The sequence below is a fragment of the Odocoileus virginianus genome, chromosome 17, assembly GCF_023699985.2.
Source record: "Odocoileus virginianus isolate 20LAN1187 ecotype Illinois chromosome 17, Ovbor_1.2, whole genome shotgun sequence".
Classification (NCBI taxonomy): Eukaryota; Metazoa; Chordata; class Mammalia; order Artiodactyla; family Cervidae; genus Odocoileus; species Odocoileus virginianus.
In genome coordinates this window covers 10,433,215-10,447,703 of record NC_069690.1, presented here as the reverse complement: position 1 = coordinate 10,447,703, position 14,489 = coordinate 10,433,215, and the positions used below count along the sequence as shown (strand labels likewise).

Sequence of the window (14,489 nt, the reverse complement as noted above, 5' to 3'; positions counted from 1 at the left end):
TTTCTAATGAATCAGTTCTTCGTATCAGGTGGCCAAAATATTGGCGTTTCAGCTTCAGCATCAGTCCTTCCAATGGATATTCAGGACTGATTACCTTGAGGATTGACTGATTTGATCTCCTTGCAGTCCAAGGGAGTTTCAATAGTCTTCTCCAACATCACAGTTCAAAAGGATCAATTCTTCAGTGCACAGCTTTCTTTATGGTCCAACTCTCACATCCATACATGACTACTAGAAAAATCATAGCTTTGACGAGACAACGTTTGTCAACAACGTAATGTCTCTATTTTTTAACATGCTGTCTATATTGGTCATAGCTTTTCTTCCAAGGAAAAACTGTCTATTAATTTCAAGGCTGCATTCACCATTTGCAGTGATTTTGGAGCCCAAGAAAATAGTCTCTCACTGTTTCCATGGTTTCCCCATCTACTTGCCACAAAGTGATAGGACCGGATGCCACGATCTTTGTTTTTTGAATGTTGAGTTTTAAGCCACCTTTTTTCACTCTCCTCTTTCACTTTCATCAAGAGGCTCTTTAGTTCCTTGTTACTTTCTGCCATAAGGGTGGTGTCATCTGCATATCTGAGGTTATTGATATTTCTACCAGCAATCTTGATTCCAGCTTGTGCTTCATCCAGCAGACATTGCACGTGATGTACACTGCATATAAGTTAAATAAACAGGGTGACAATATACAGCCTTGACGTACTCCTTTCCCAATTTGGAACCAGTCTGTTGTTCCATGTCTAGTTCTAACTGTTGCTTCCTGACCTGCATACAGATTTCTCAGGTGGTCTGGTATTCCCATCGCTTTAAAGAATTTCCCACAGTTTGTTGTGATCCACACAGTCAAAGGCTTTGGCATATAAAGCAGAAGTCAATAAAGCACAAGCAGATGTTTTTCTGGAACTCTCTCGCTTTTTTGATGATACAACGGATGTTGGCAATTTGATCTCTGATTCCTCTGCCTTTTCTAAATCCCACTTGAACATCTGGAAGTTCTCGGTTCATGTACTATTGAAGCCTCACTTGGAGAATTTTGAGCATTGCTTTGCTAGCGTGTGAGATGAGTGTGACTGCGTGGAAGTTTGAACATTCTTTGGCATTGCCTTTCTTTGGGATTTTTATTATTAAATCCAAACATACCTTTCAAACATACCTTTCAAAGTTAGACTTTGAAAAAACATTTATTATTTTCTACATTTGCAATATTATTGTTAGGAATGTTTGACTCAGAGCTTCTCAAATGTGAATGTGTGTGTGAAAGAAAGCATGTGGGTTCAGAGTACCTCAAAATCTCATATTTTATCTTAGAGAGTAATAAAGACTCTGGTTTCAGGAAGGCAAATAATTTTTTCTCTGCCTCTTAAAAACTGAGCCCAAATTAAAAGATAAATAATAAAGAGAAATAGTTTCATTTTCAATTAAACTAAGACAACTGCTAAATTAAACCCAAATACATGACTGTGAAAAGCATATATATGGACAAATTGTAAATGACTAAGCAGAGAGGTGAAAGTTCAAACCAAAGTACCCACAGAGCTACTGATGGGAAAAAAGGCAGTTAGGCCAGCAGGAGTCCAGAGAGGCTGAGGAAATGGATGAAAATGGGAACTACTGGAGGATGTGTAACCACAAAGATGAAAAAAGAAAAAAAAAAAAAAAAAAACAGGAGGAAGATTTGAGACCCTGGAAACTTGAGACCAACACAGAAGATAAGCAAATCAAATTCCTAGGATGACAGGAAAGGAAGTCTCAGGATCTTGGCAGTTAAGAGAGTTTAAAGAGCAGCTTAAGTCTTGATTGAAGGAGGAGACTGGAGGGCTCCAGAATAGATATCTTCGGAGGAGGAAAAGAACTGACCTATCTATCACCTGGCAGGTTTCATAGCAAAATTGTATTGAGTGGTGCTACACAGATTTATTGAAGATCTCTTTAAAGAACTTTTTTTAAAAAATAAAAAAGCTGAAGGAAGGAAATCATTTGACTACCGTGAACAATATTTTCATAGTCAAGATAAAGTGAATATTGATTATGTATTTAATAAAAAAAATTGTGATATAATGATATTGGGAGGATGTAAGGAAGGGAAAGGTGGAGTAAGTGAGCTAAAATCTTCTCTCGTATAGGAAGTAAACAGCTACTGTCTGAAACTGATCAAATAAAGATAAAACATGGAGGTAAATATCATATGAAATAGATAAAAGAAGTGGAAAGTCACTGCTTCTCAGAAGTAGGGGCTGGTAAAAGGGTAAAAGACAAGAGGCTATTAATATAAGAAACTATCTACTGCTTTTTATCATACTGGTGCAAAAGTAATTATAGTTTTGCATTATTGAACTTTGCCGTTTAATACTGGTATATATTCTTAAATGTGGTTTTGTTAAACATCATTTTAACACACATTTCTTGCTTTATGTTGTTTTGATAATGACATTATTTGCTGTTTATTTTTATTTATTTTAGACTACAGAAACGATTTTAGACAAAAAGCAAATTTGAACAATTTTTTATTCAAGTTCAAAATGGGTCATAAAGCAGAGGTGACAACTCACAACATCAACAATGCATTAGGCCCATGAATGACTGATGAACGTACAGTGCAATGGTGGTTCCAGAAGTTTTGCAAAGGAGATAAGAGTCTTGAAGATGAGGAGCATAGTGGCCAGTCATTGGAAGTTGACAACAACCAACTGAGAGCAATCACCGAAGCTGATTCTCTTACAACTATATGAGAAACTGCTGACAAACTCAATGTTGACTATTCTAAGGCCATTCGGCATTTGAAGCAAATTGGAAAGGTGAAAAGGCTTGATTAAGTGGGTGACTCATGAGCTGACTGAAAATTTTAAAAAATCGTTGTTTTGAAGTGTTGTCTTTTCTTATTCTACACAACAAGCAGTTTCTCAGATTGTGACCTGTGATGAAAAGTGGATTTTATGACAACCAGCAACATCAGTGGCTGGACTGAGAAGAAGTTCCAAAGCACTTTCCAAAGCGAAACATGCACCAAAACAGGTCATGGTCACTGTTTGGTGGTCTGCTGCTGGTCTGACCCACTACAGCTTTCTGGAGCCCAGCAAAACATTACATCTGAGAAGTATGCTCAGCAAATTGATGAGATGCACCAAAAACTGCAATGCCTGCAGCTAGTATTGGTCAACAGAATAGGCCCATTCTTCTCCATGACAATGCCCAACTGCACTGCACACAACCAGCGCTTCAAACGTTGAAAGAAATGGGCTACAAACTTTGGCACCATCTGCCATATTCACCTAACCTCTTGCCAACCAACTACCGTTTCTTCAAGCATCTCAACAACTTTTTGTAGGGGAAACACTTCCACAACCAGCAGAAGGCAGAAAATGCTTTCCAAAAGTTCATTGAATCCTGAAACGTGGATTTTGATGCTACAGGAACAAACACTTATTTCTCTTTGCAAAATGTGTTGATTGTGATGGTTCCTGCTTTGATTAATAAAGATATATTTTTATTCCAATCCCAAAGAAAGGCAATGCCAAAGAAGGCTCAAACTACCACACAATTGCACTCATCTCACACGCTAGTAAAGTCATGCTTAAAATTCTCCAAGCCAGGCTTCAGCAATACGTGAACCGTGAACTTCCAGATGTTCAAGCTGGATTTAGAAAAGGCAGAGGAACCAGAGATCAAATTGCCAACATCCGCTGGATCACTGAAAAAGCAAGAGAGTTCCAGAAAAACATCTATTTCTGCTTTATTGACTATGCCAAAGCCTTTGACTGTATGGATCACAATAAACTGGAAAATTCTTAAAGAGATGGGCATACCAGACCACCTGACCTCCTCTTAAGAAACCTGTATGCAGGTCAGGAAGCAACAGTTAGAACTGGACATGGAACAATAGACTGGTTCCAAATTGGGAAAGGAGTATGTCAAGGCTGTATATTGTCACCCTGCTAACTTAACTTATATGCAGAGTACATCATGAGAAACTCTGGGCTGGAGAAAGCACAAGCTGGAATCAAGATTGCCAGGGAGAAATATCAATAACCTCAGATATGCAGATGACACCACCCTTTTGGCAGAAAGTGAAGAAGAACTAAAGAGCCTCTTGATGAAAGTGAAAGAGGAGAGTGAAGAAGTTAGCTTAAAGTTCAACATTCAGAAAACTAAGATCATGGCATCCAGTCCCATCACTTCATGGCAAATAGATGGGGAATCAGTGGAAACAGTGGCTGAGTATTTTTCTGGGCTCCAAAATCACTGCAGATAGTGATTGCAGCCATGAAATTAAAAGACGCTTACTCCTTGGAAGGAAAGTTATGACCAACCTAGATAGCATATTAAAAAGCAGAGACATTACTTTGCCAACAAAGGTCTGTCTAGTCAAGGCTATGGTTTTTCCAGTGGTCATGTATGGATATGAGAGTTGGATTGTGAAGAAAGCTGAGCTCTGAAGAATTGATGCTTTTGAACTGTGGTGTTGGAGAAGACTCTTTGAGTCCCTTGGACTGCAAGGAGATCCAACCAATCCATCCTAAAGGAGATCAGTCCTGGGTGTTCACTGGAAGGACTGATGTTGAAGCTGAAACTCCAATACTTTGGCCACCTGATGTGAAGAGCTGACTCATCTGAAAGGACCCTGATGCTGGGAAAGATTGACAGGAGGAGGAGGAGAAGGGGATGACAGAGGATGAGATGGTTGGATGGCATCACTGACTCAATGAACATGGGTTTGGGTGGACTCTGGGAGTTGGTGATGGACAGGAAGGCCTGGAATGCTGCGGTTCATGGGGTCACAAAGAGTTGGACATGACTGAGCGACTGAACTGAACTGATCTGAGCCTAGTTAAGATTTAAAATTCATGGTTCGAAGCCACAATTACTTTTGTACTAACCTAATATAAATCAGGCTCTTAGTAAAAGCTTGACTGGATTTTTTTCAACTTTTAAAAAAAGTAATTAAAAAAGAAATGCAGATTGATCATTTAATTCATGGCATACACTTGTATATTTCACTATATAAAGCAATGTTGTTCAACTGAGAGTGATTTTGTCTACCAGAAGATACTGGCAGTATTGAAGACATTTTTGCTTGTCATAACTGACGGGGGAGAAGGGCTTGTTGCTGGCATGTAGTCCAGAGATGCAGTTAAACATCCTACAATGCATAGGGCATCGCTCACAACAAAGAATTATCCTGCCCCAAATGTCAACAGTGCCAAGCTTCAGAGACTCTGCTATTAAGCTGAGAACAAATCTGATTTTCTTGATGCAACAGAAAATTATACTATGACTTAATATTTATTTTACTTTACTCCCTAGCACACTGGGGCTATTCGTCCCCAAATTAGAAAGCATATACTGAACTCATTCCCAAGATATCAAACCTTAACCTCAGTGAAAAACAGGAAAGACTGGTGTTATAAGCACTGAACAGTGACATGCTCTACAGTTTATATTATCTCTGACCTTGTGTGTATGCATGCTAAGTCACTTCAGTCGTGTCCGACTCTGCAACCCTATGGACTGTAGCCCGCCAGGCTCCTCTGTCCATAGGATTCTCCAGGCAAGAACACTGGAGTGGGTTGCCATCTCCTTCCCCAGGGGATCTTTCCAACCCAGGGATTGAACCTGCGTCTCCTGTGCCTCCTCCATTGACAGGCAAATTCTTTATTACTGAGTCAACCTGGGAGGTTTTATAATTGGGAAAAAAACAAACAAACAAGTGACACACTCATCTAAAGTCCATCTCATATCTGCACCCTGTAGGGTTCAAGAGAATCTAACTAAGTGAATTTAAAATCCACTACAACGAAACTACCGCTCTGAAGGAAAAAAATTAAAATTATATTCAGAAGTTAATTCCACCACTTCCCTTGAGGTAGTCTGCTGACTATGCTCTGTGCCAACAGAAGTTGAGTCAATCAACCTTACAAGTCCCCAGGGTGATAAATTTACTTTTAAAACTTTCAACCTGCCATGAAAGCAAAAGTAAAATATAAAGGTTTTAAATAGCTTATTCTCACCAAAGAACAAGATAAACACAGGAAAAGCACTTTAGAATTTTTCAAAAAATAAAGCTTTTTAAAAACTTTATTAATTATCCAAAGGTTTAAATTCTAGTGATATTTAGGCATGGCTTTTTTTCTGAAGAAAATATAATAATATGAGTATTGGAAGAAAAGGCTATCAACCAGACTTACTGAAAATTTTGTGCTTTTTAAATGATTCCTCCCCCAAACCCAAAATATTCTTTTAAGAAATACGGGAAATTTTTTAAAAATTAAAAATACCTCAGCAGTTCATCCATTTATTTTTATGTCTTAATTTTTGTTTTTCAGGAGGAATGGGAACAAAGTTTGGTTATCTCATTTTTCTCTGTGCAAGGCAAATTATAAGCTGTCAATTTAGGTGGAATAATTAGGCTTAAACTAGATTTTAATTTTTGAGTTTCAAGGTTTACTTACAAACTGCTTTAATACTTTTGGCCAAACTATCTTAAAAGAAAAAAAAAGAAGCTGGAAAAAAGTTTTCTGAGTAGGAAAAAACGGTTTCAGTAATGAGGATAAACTTATTCTAGACATTCAGAGGTGACTTGGTTTTTCTTCCATATCTGTGATTTGGCCTAAATGTTTCCAACAATTCCAACAGCAAGCTGCTGGACTCCTAAATGTTAGAGTTTAAGCCCTTTAAGTTTATATACACAGTCACTTCCCCTGGGTAACCACATATTATTATCAGGGTTAGATCCAGGTGGGTTTCTGTATCAGATGCTATATTATACAACTCCACTACATTCTGACTTCAGACTATTCCTGGATCTGGTTTCCCATAGCTTAAAGTAAATTCTCAAATCCTTAAAATGCCACACAGGGCTCTAAATGATTTGGCTCTCTGAATAAGTCTCCCAGCCTCTATTCACATGCCGTTCTCCCCAAATCACTCTCTACCTCCACTTCTTTCAATTCCTGGGAATAGCTATCGCCTTTCCCACCTGAGGGTTTTTAGCATATGCTGTTCTATCTGCTGAGAATACTCTTATCCATTCTGCTGAACTACATAACTCCCAGCCTTCTTTCCTATGTCAGATTAAATATCACTTTCTCAGGAAGTCTTTCTTTTACCCCCAAAGACTAGGTCAGGATCCTGTTATACATTCTCATAATTCCTGTGACTTTTTTCTTACAGCCTTCATCACAACTGTAATTAAGTGTTTCTTTATTATTTTAATTTCAGCATTCCTCACTAAACTGTAAGTTCCATGAGACAAGGGGCTATAATCTGTGAGTGTATCACCATGTCACCAGTCTATAAAGTACCTGATACTCTAGCCAGATATTAAAAAAATAACTGTTTCACTATTCTGAATAGTCTTAATAATTTGAATAGTTTTATAAACTGGCTTTGATGAGGCCATTCCACTCTATCAAATGTATGTATTTTTCAACATAGACAAGATTCAAATCTCCTTTCTCTGGCTCCTCCACCTACTTTACCCAAATAAGCCAAAGTAAATGGATATCTAGCTGGGAGGTGAAAGGTGTTACTCAACTTCACCTTCCCTAAGCATCAGAACACCCAGATCCTATCCAACCAAAACATCCTGCTACACATTCAAGTCCTTTACTAAATTACAGACATCATTAAAAATGGCATCTTGTTCATTTTTGCACTGACTATACTCAGTACAAATTGTGACAGTTTGTTAATAAATGAATAAATGAATGCTAAAACACTCAAGATCATTAACACAATGATGAAAGTGATTCAAAAGGAATATATGAACCTACTCAAAATTATTAGGAAAAATTTTTGTTTCTGAAATCAAGTTTGTCTTGATATCCCTTGCATTCCTGCCTTCATTCATCTACTTGGGAATATTCACACTGCTGCCAAAGCAACAAGAATAATGGAGGAACAACATCAATCTACTTAAAAAGAAATATCAGACTAAAGAATTCTAATACTGCCATCATCTCATAATATTTTGACACTTGAAAGCACTGGTTTACTGTGCATTCAATTTCATTAATGCCGTTATCCTTTAGGGCAAGCAATGGATAACAGCCCTTTTCTGAGGTTTATAAAACTGCCAAGAATGCATGGAAGCTTATAAATTTATGTGTGTTTGTTATAGAGTCAATAATTTAACAAAATTAAAATAGATGCTGGTATTTTTCAATCATTAATGTAATTTTTCAAAATTGATTAAAAAATAATATACTTAAATAATTCAGTTCAGTTACCTTCAGGACTAAAAGAAGTTTCCAAAATGAAAAAAGGAATTCATAATGATTATCATACGCCAATACTAAGATCACTATCTGAATTTTAAATAGTCTTCAAATGAAATCTAGCTTGTTAGCTCAATATACTATATTACTAAAGCAAAATAATACACAAATATAAAATTTATTATCTCAGTTATTTTCATCATTGTTCTGATACTGCTTTTCTGATACTGCATATTATCATCAAATTTTATTAAACCTACTGTAGAAATCTAAGATACAAACTTGAACATTTATAAAGCATAAAATTTTTTAGGTACATGCCATGGTTTCATGAATTTTTCTTCAGAGGAAAAAGGCACAATACCCATGAAGGGAGAATATTTTTTACACTATTAAACTGTGCTATGGATAAAAATGTAAATAAATGCAAATAAAATGGAACTTTAAAATCTAAATACTGTACCTTATAACATCTCACAAATTATGACCATGCCACCAATCTGAGATGTGGATGCCTGAATTATAAAGCTGAAGGCTGTTGTAAGTTTTTAGATCATACTAATTGGCCAAAGGATTTGCTTTAGATACCCACTAAAAGAGCAGTGTTGTTATACTGTGACTTAATTGCATTAAAAGAAAACAACTTTTCTTTCAGTTATATTTTTCCACCACCATCTAATCATATAAAGGCCTTGGTTCACTCTCCTGCCCCTCAAATACTTCGCTTTAGTGCACAGAAAGTTTTCTTTTAGCTATTACACGATTAAGTATGTCCTTATAGAATGATCAGAAGCATCTGGGAAAGGTGGAAGTGAAAAAAATCCTCACTGGGAAAGTTAGCTTAATGCGTGCCCTTCAGAGTGGCCCATTATCAACATTTCATAGTGGGTTTCTTTATTTTCAGGTCCCCAAGGTATGTGCCATAAATTATGACTTGAACTAAACAAGTCACACTTGGCTCCAAAATGAAATTTTCCTACCTCTACTTTCTAGTCCCCAAGGTGGGAAGAGGAAATCCTGGTCACAGCCAAAGAAGTCATATTTTTGGCTCCAACATACATTTTCCTGCTTCTCTAAAAGCCAAACTCTGCAATTGAGACTACAAGAGTCTTAAGTTAGTATTTTAAACTATATTTTAATTTTTACTTCCATAATCTGTCTCAAATTTAAGAAAAAAAATTTTGGTATCATAAAATTAATGTCATTGCCTTCTTTTTCCCACTCAGATCATTCTGTAATTTAGACACTAACCTTAACTCTTTAAAATATGAATTCAAATTCAAATGAAACAATAGAGAAAATAAGGCAGAAATAGACTGTTTCATTTCCATAACATATTTCAGATGTTTATTTATAAATAATTTCTACCTATTTTGCATGGTAGATTAAGTATTAATGTAAAAGAAAACGGAAAAGTCCTAATTTATGGTCCAGATATGCAGATGACACCACCCTTATGGCAGAAAGTGAAGAACTAAAGAGCCTCTTGATGAAAGTGAAAAAGGAGAGTGAAAAAGTTAGCTTAAAGCTCAACATTCAGAAAACTAAGATCATGGCATCTGATCCCATCACTTCATGGGAAATAGATGGGGAATCAGTGGAAACAGTGGCTGACTTTATTTTTTGGGGCTCCAAAATCACTGCAGATGGTGATTGCAGCCATGAAATTAAAAGACACTTACTCCTTGGAAGGAAAGTTATGACCAACCTAGACAGCATGTTAAAAAGCAGAGACATTACTTTGCCAACAAAGGTCTGTCTAGTCAAGGCTATGGTTTTTCCAGCGGTTATTGTATGGATGTGAGAATTGGACTATGAAGAAAGCTGAGCGCCGAAGAATTGATGCTTTTGAACTGTGGTGTTGGAGAAGACTCTTTGAGAGTCCCTTGGACTGCAAGGAGATCCAACCAATCCATCCTAAAGGAGATCAGTCCTGGGTGTTCATTGGAAGGACTGATGCTGAAGCTGAAACTCCAATACTTTGGCCACCTCATGCGAAGAGTTGACTCACTGGAAAAGACCCTGATGCTGGGAGGGATTGGGGGCAGGAGGAGACGGGGACGCCAGAGGATGAGATGGCTGGATGGCGTCACCGACTCAATGGGCATGAGTTTGAGTAAACTCAGGGAGTTGGTGATGGACAGGGAGGCCTGGTGTGCTGCGATTCATGGGGTTGCAAAGAGTTGGACACGACTGAGTGACTGAACTGAACTGATGGTCCAATAATTTGAAGTATTGCTTTAGGTTTGGAAGAATCATTCATGGGAATCATTTAATTCATCATCTCATTTTATAGAAAATAAGAATATGGCAGACAGAGCCTGGGGTAATTCCCAGAGAGTATAACCCTCTGACCTTGAGTGTGAGCAGAACCTGTGACTTGCTTCTGGCCAACAGAATAGGGCAAGAGCGATGGGGAAGTCATCCCTTGATTAGACCATGTTATAAGGTAAAGGTGTGGAAGTTATTCCTCTTATGTTGTTATATGATTCCATCTTAAGAGGCTGGAGCTAGACAGTATCTTGTCGGCCTTGAAGAAGTAACCTGACATGCTGTGAGAGGGCTTGTAAGGTGACCACACAACAAGGAATTCCAAGCAGCCTGCAGGGCATGAGAGCAGCTCTTGGCTGGATCAGTCCTACCACTACCCTATAAGCAAATGAATTCTGCCAACATCATAAATGAGCTTGGAAGAAGATCCCAAGATCCAGATGAGAAAGCAGCCCAGCTGGCACACTGATGCTGTTCTGTGGAACCATGAGCAGAGGACCCAGCCAAGCCATGCCCAGATCCTGAGCCATGGAAACTGTGACATAAGAAATGTGTGCTGTTTTAAGTCACTATGTTTGTGGTGATCTGTAACAGGGCAATAGAACACTAATACAAATACAGCCACTATAATCAATATACCCTCTCTATTAACATACTCTACTATGTATTAGATAGGGTGTAAAATACTATTGGAATTGAGTACCCCTTCATAACACCTTTAATGATTCATGATTGTAACAACACACTGTACTGCCTTATTATGTTACATACGAATGTTTACTACTGTCCTACTCATCATCTAATAACGATCACTATCATTATCATGCCTTAATTAAAGAGTCTAGGAACGAAGAACTGCTTTTCTTTTTTTAATGTTAAGTAAAATAAACAACAAAACCACATACTATTTTGATAACTTATTTAAAATGTATTTAAATTTAGTTTTGGTGCTCGCTTCGGCAGCACATATACTAAAATTGGAAAGATACAAAGATTAGCATGGCCCCTGAGCAAGGATGACATGCAAATTTGTGAAGCATTCCTTATTTTTTAATCCATGGCTGATTCATGTCAATGTATGGCAAAAACCACTACAATATTGTAAAGTAATTAGCCTCCAACTAATAAAAAATAAATGGAAAAAAAAAAAGAAATAAATAAATTTAGTTTTGGGCTTCCCTGGTAGCTCGGTTGGTAAAGAATCTGCCTGCAATGCAGGAGACCCTGGTTTGATATCTGGATCAGGAAGACCCCTTGAAGAAGGGATAGGGTACCTACTCAGAATTCCTGGGCTTCCCTAGTGGCTCAGATGGTAAAGAATCTGCCTGTAGTGCAGGAGATCTGGGTTCGATCCCTGTGTCAGAAAGATCCCCTGGAGGAAGGCATGGCAACCTAGTCCAGTATTCTTGCCTGGAGAATCCCATGGACAAAGGAGCCTGGAGGGTTACAGTCCATGGGGTTGCAAAGAGTTGGACACAACTGAGTGACTAAGAACACACAAATTTAGTTTTAATTAATTTTACTTTAATATATATTTAAAGTTATAATAAATATATTTAAATATAAAAGTACATATTTAAGACTTAAACTAAATATAAATATATTAAACAATAAACATCTGAAACAGGAGGAAAGAGGGCAGGGCAAAACCTTTGCAAGAATGACATAGCCTGAGGGCCCAACATAAAATGATGATTAAAACCAACTATCTCCAAGATGGCAGACAAGTCAATTTCAACTAGACCGTGATCCTTAGTATATGCTCAATATAACACATCAGCAAGCTAAATGACATACCCAGAGGGGCCATGACAGTTCCAAGACTGACCATCAAAGACCAAAAAAGCGAGCAGTGGGCCAATTCCTGGAAATCTCCGTTTCTTCCCCTAAATGATTGGAATAATCCTCCCATTCATTAGCCTACACAATCATCCAGCTCATGAAAGCTAACCACACCACATTTCAAGGTCACAGTCGCCCTCTGCAGTGGGCCCACACTCTGTCTGTGGAGTATTTCTCTCTGAATTAATCCACTTCTTAACTATCACTTTGTCTCTCACTGAATTCTTTCTGCAATGAGACATCAAGAACCTGAGATTCATCAGGTCCTGAAACCAGGCCTGTGAACTCACTTGGAAGACTGTGGGTCTTGGCCAGGTTCAAATCTCAGCCACGTGGATTAGAGTGCCGAACTGGATTTTAGCTTGGTTTGAGTCCCAGCTTCGTGGGTTCAAGTCCCAAGCAGGGTTTTGGATGGGATTGAGTCCTGGCACATGGGTTCGAGTCCCAGCCTGAGGTAAATGGTTTTATATCTAATCCTTAATTAAACTAATTTACTGAACACTCACTATATTCCAAGGCAATATTTATGTGTGGAGACAAAGATAGTTAAGAAATTGTCCTTATCTTTGAGGTCCACCATCAAACAGACTATACATCAAATTTATAAACACTAAAATATAATGGGGAAGGAAATGACTATCACTCCAGTATTCTTGCCTGGAGAATTCCAGGGACAGAGCAGCCTGGTGGGCTACAGTCCATGGGGCTGAAAATAATCAGACACAACTGAGTGACTAACACACATACAAAATACACTATAATGAAGGCAGTGTAAGTATGTGTTTTCAGTTCAGTTCAGTTCAGAAGTTCAGTCGTGTCCTACACTTTGCAACCCCATGGACTGTAGCACACTAGGCTTCCCTGTCCATCACCAACTCCTGGAGCTTGCTCAAACTCATGTCCAACATCTCATCCTTTGTCATCCCCTTCTTTTCCCGCCTTCAATCTTTCCCAGGATCAGGGTCTTTTCCAATGAGTCAGTTGTTTACATCAGCTGGCCAAAGGATTGGAGTTTCAGCTTCATTATCAGTCCTTCCAATGAATATTCAGGACTGATTTCCTTGAGGACTGACTGGTTGGATCCCCTGGCAGTCCAAGGGACTCTCAAGAGTTGTCTCCAACACCACAGTTCAAAAGCATCAATTCTTCAGCACGCAGCTTTCTTTATGGTCCAACTCTCACATCCATATACGACTACTGGAAAAACCATAGCTTTGACTAGATGGACCTTTGTCCACAAAGTAATGCCTCTGCTGTTCATAACCAAGGGATCGAACCCAGGTATCCCATATTGCAGGCGGATTCTTTACCATCTGAGCCACCAGGGAAGTCTAAGAATATTGGAGTGGGTAGCCTGTCCCTTCTCCAGGGGAACTTCTCAACCCAGCAATCGAACTGGGGTCTCCTGCATTGCAGGTGGATTCTTTACCAGTTGAGCTACCAGGGAAGCCCTAAGTATGTGCTTTAGGAAGTATAAATAAAAATAGTGGTAAAACTTACTATGTGGGTAAATATAAAAGCAAATATTATTGAATTTTTATAACTTTTTAAAAGGAAAATACATAAAAGAATACTTATAAATTAAACTAATGGCATACACTATATAAAGGTGTAATCTACGTAACAGAAAAAGGGAGAGACAGAGATTAAGATGTTACTTCTAACCCCTAGGGTAACAGTAAGAAAATAACTAAAAAATATATACAAAAGGAGAGAAGGGAATCAAAACACTACACAACAACAACAACAACAAAAAGGCTAAACAAAAAGGAATTGAGGAAAAGGCACATAAGACAGGCAGAAAACAGTTAAACGGTAAAACAAAGCCCTTCCTTAACAATGATTACTTTAACTGGATTAAACTCTCCAATAGAAAGGCAGAGATGGCAGAATGAATTAAGAAACATAATCCAATAATATGATGTCTACAAGAGACTCATTTTAGATATAAGGAAGCTGCTGCTGCTAAGTCGCTTCAGTCGTGTCTGACTCTGTGCGACCCCATAGACGGCAGCCCACCAAGCTCCCCCGTCCCTGGGATTCTCCAGGCAAGAACACTGGAGTGGGTTGCCATTTCTTTCTCCAATGCATGAAAGTGAAAAGAGAGTGAAGTCGCTCAGTCATCTGACTCTTAGCGACCCCATGGACTGCAGCCTA

The 14,489-nt window shown here is 38.2% G+C and overlaps 1 protein-coding gene and 1 non-coding gene across 2 annotated transcripts in view; one reads left to right on the top strand and one right to left on the bottom strand.

Moving 5' to 3' along the window:
• The window catches only part of BRIP1 (BRCA1 interacting DNA helicase 1), a 186,402-nt gene that overhangs the window by 42,377 nt on the left and 129,536 nt on the right, over positions 1 to 14,489 (bottom strand). The window lies entirely within an intron of this gene.
• On the top strand, positions 11,438 to 11,541 carry LOC139039250 (U6 spliceosomal RNA). Its single transcript, XR_011492573.1, has one exon. It is a non-coding gene; the product is annotated as a U6 spliceosomal RNA (small nuclear RNA).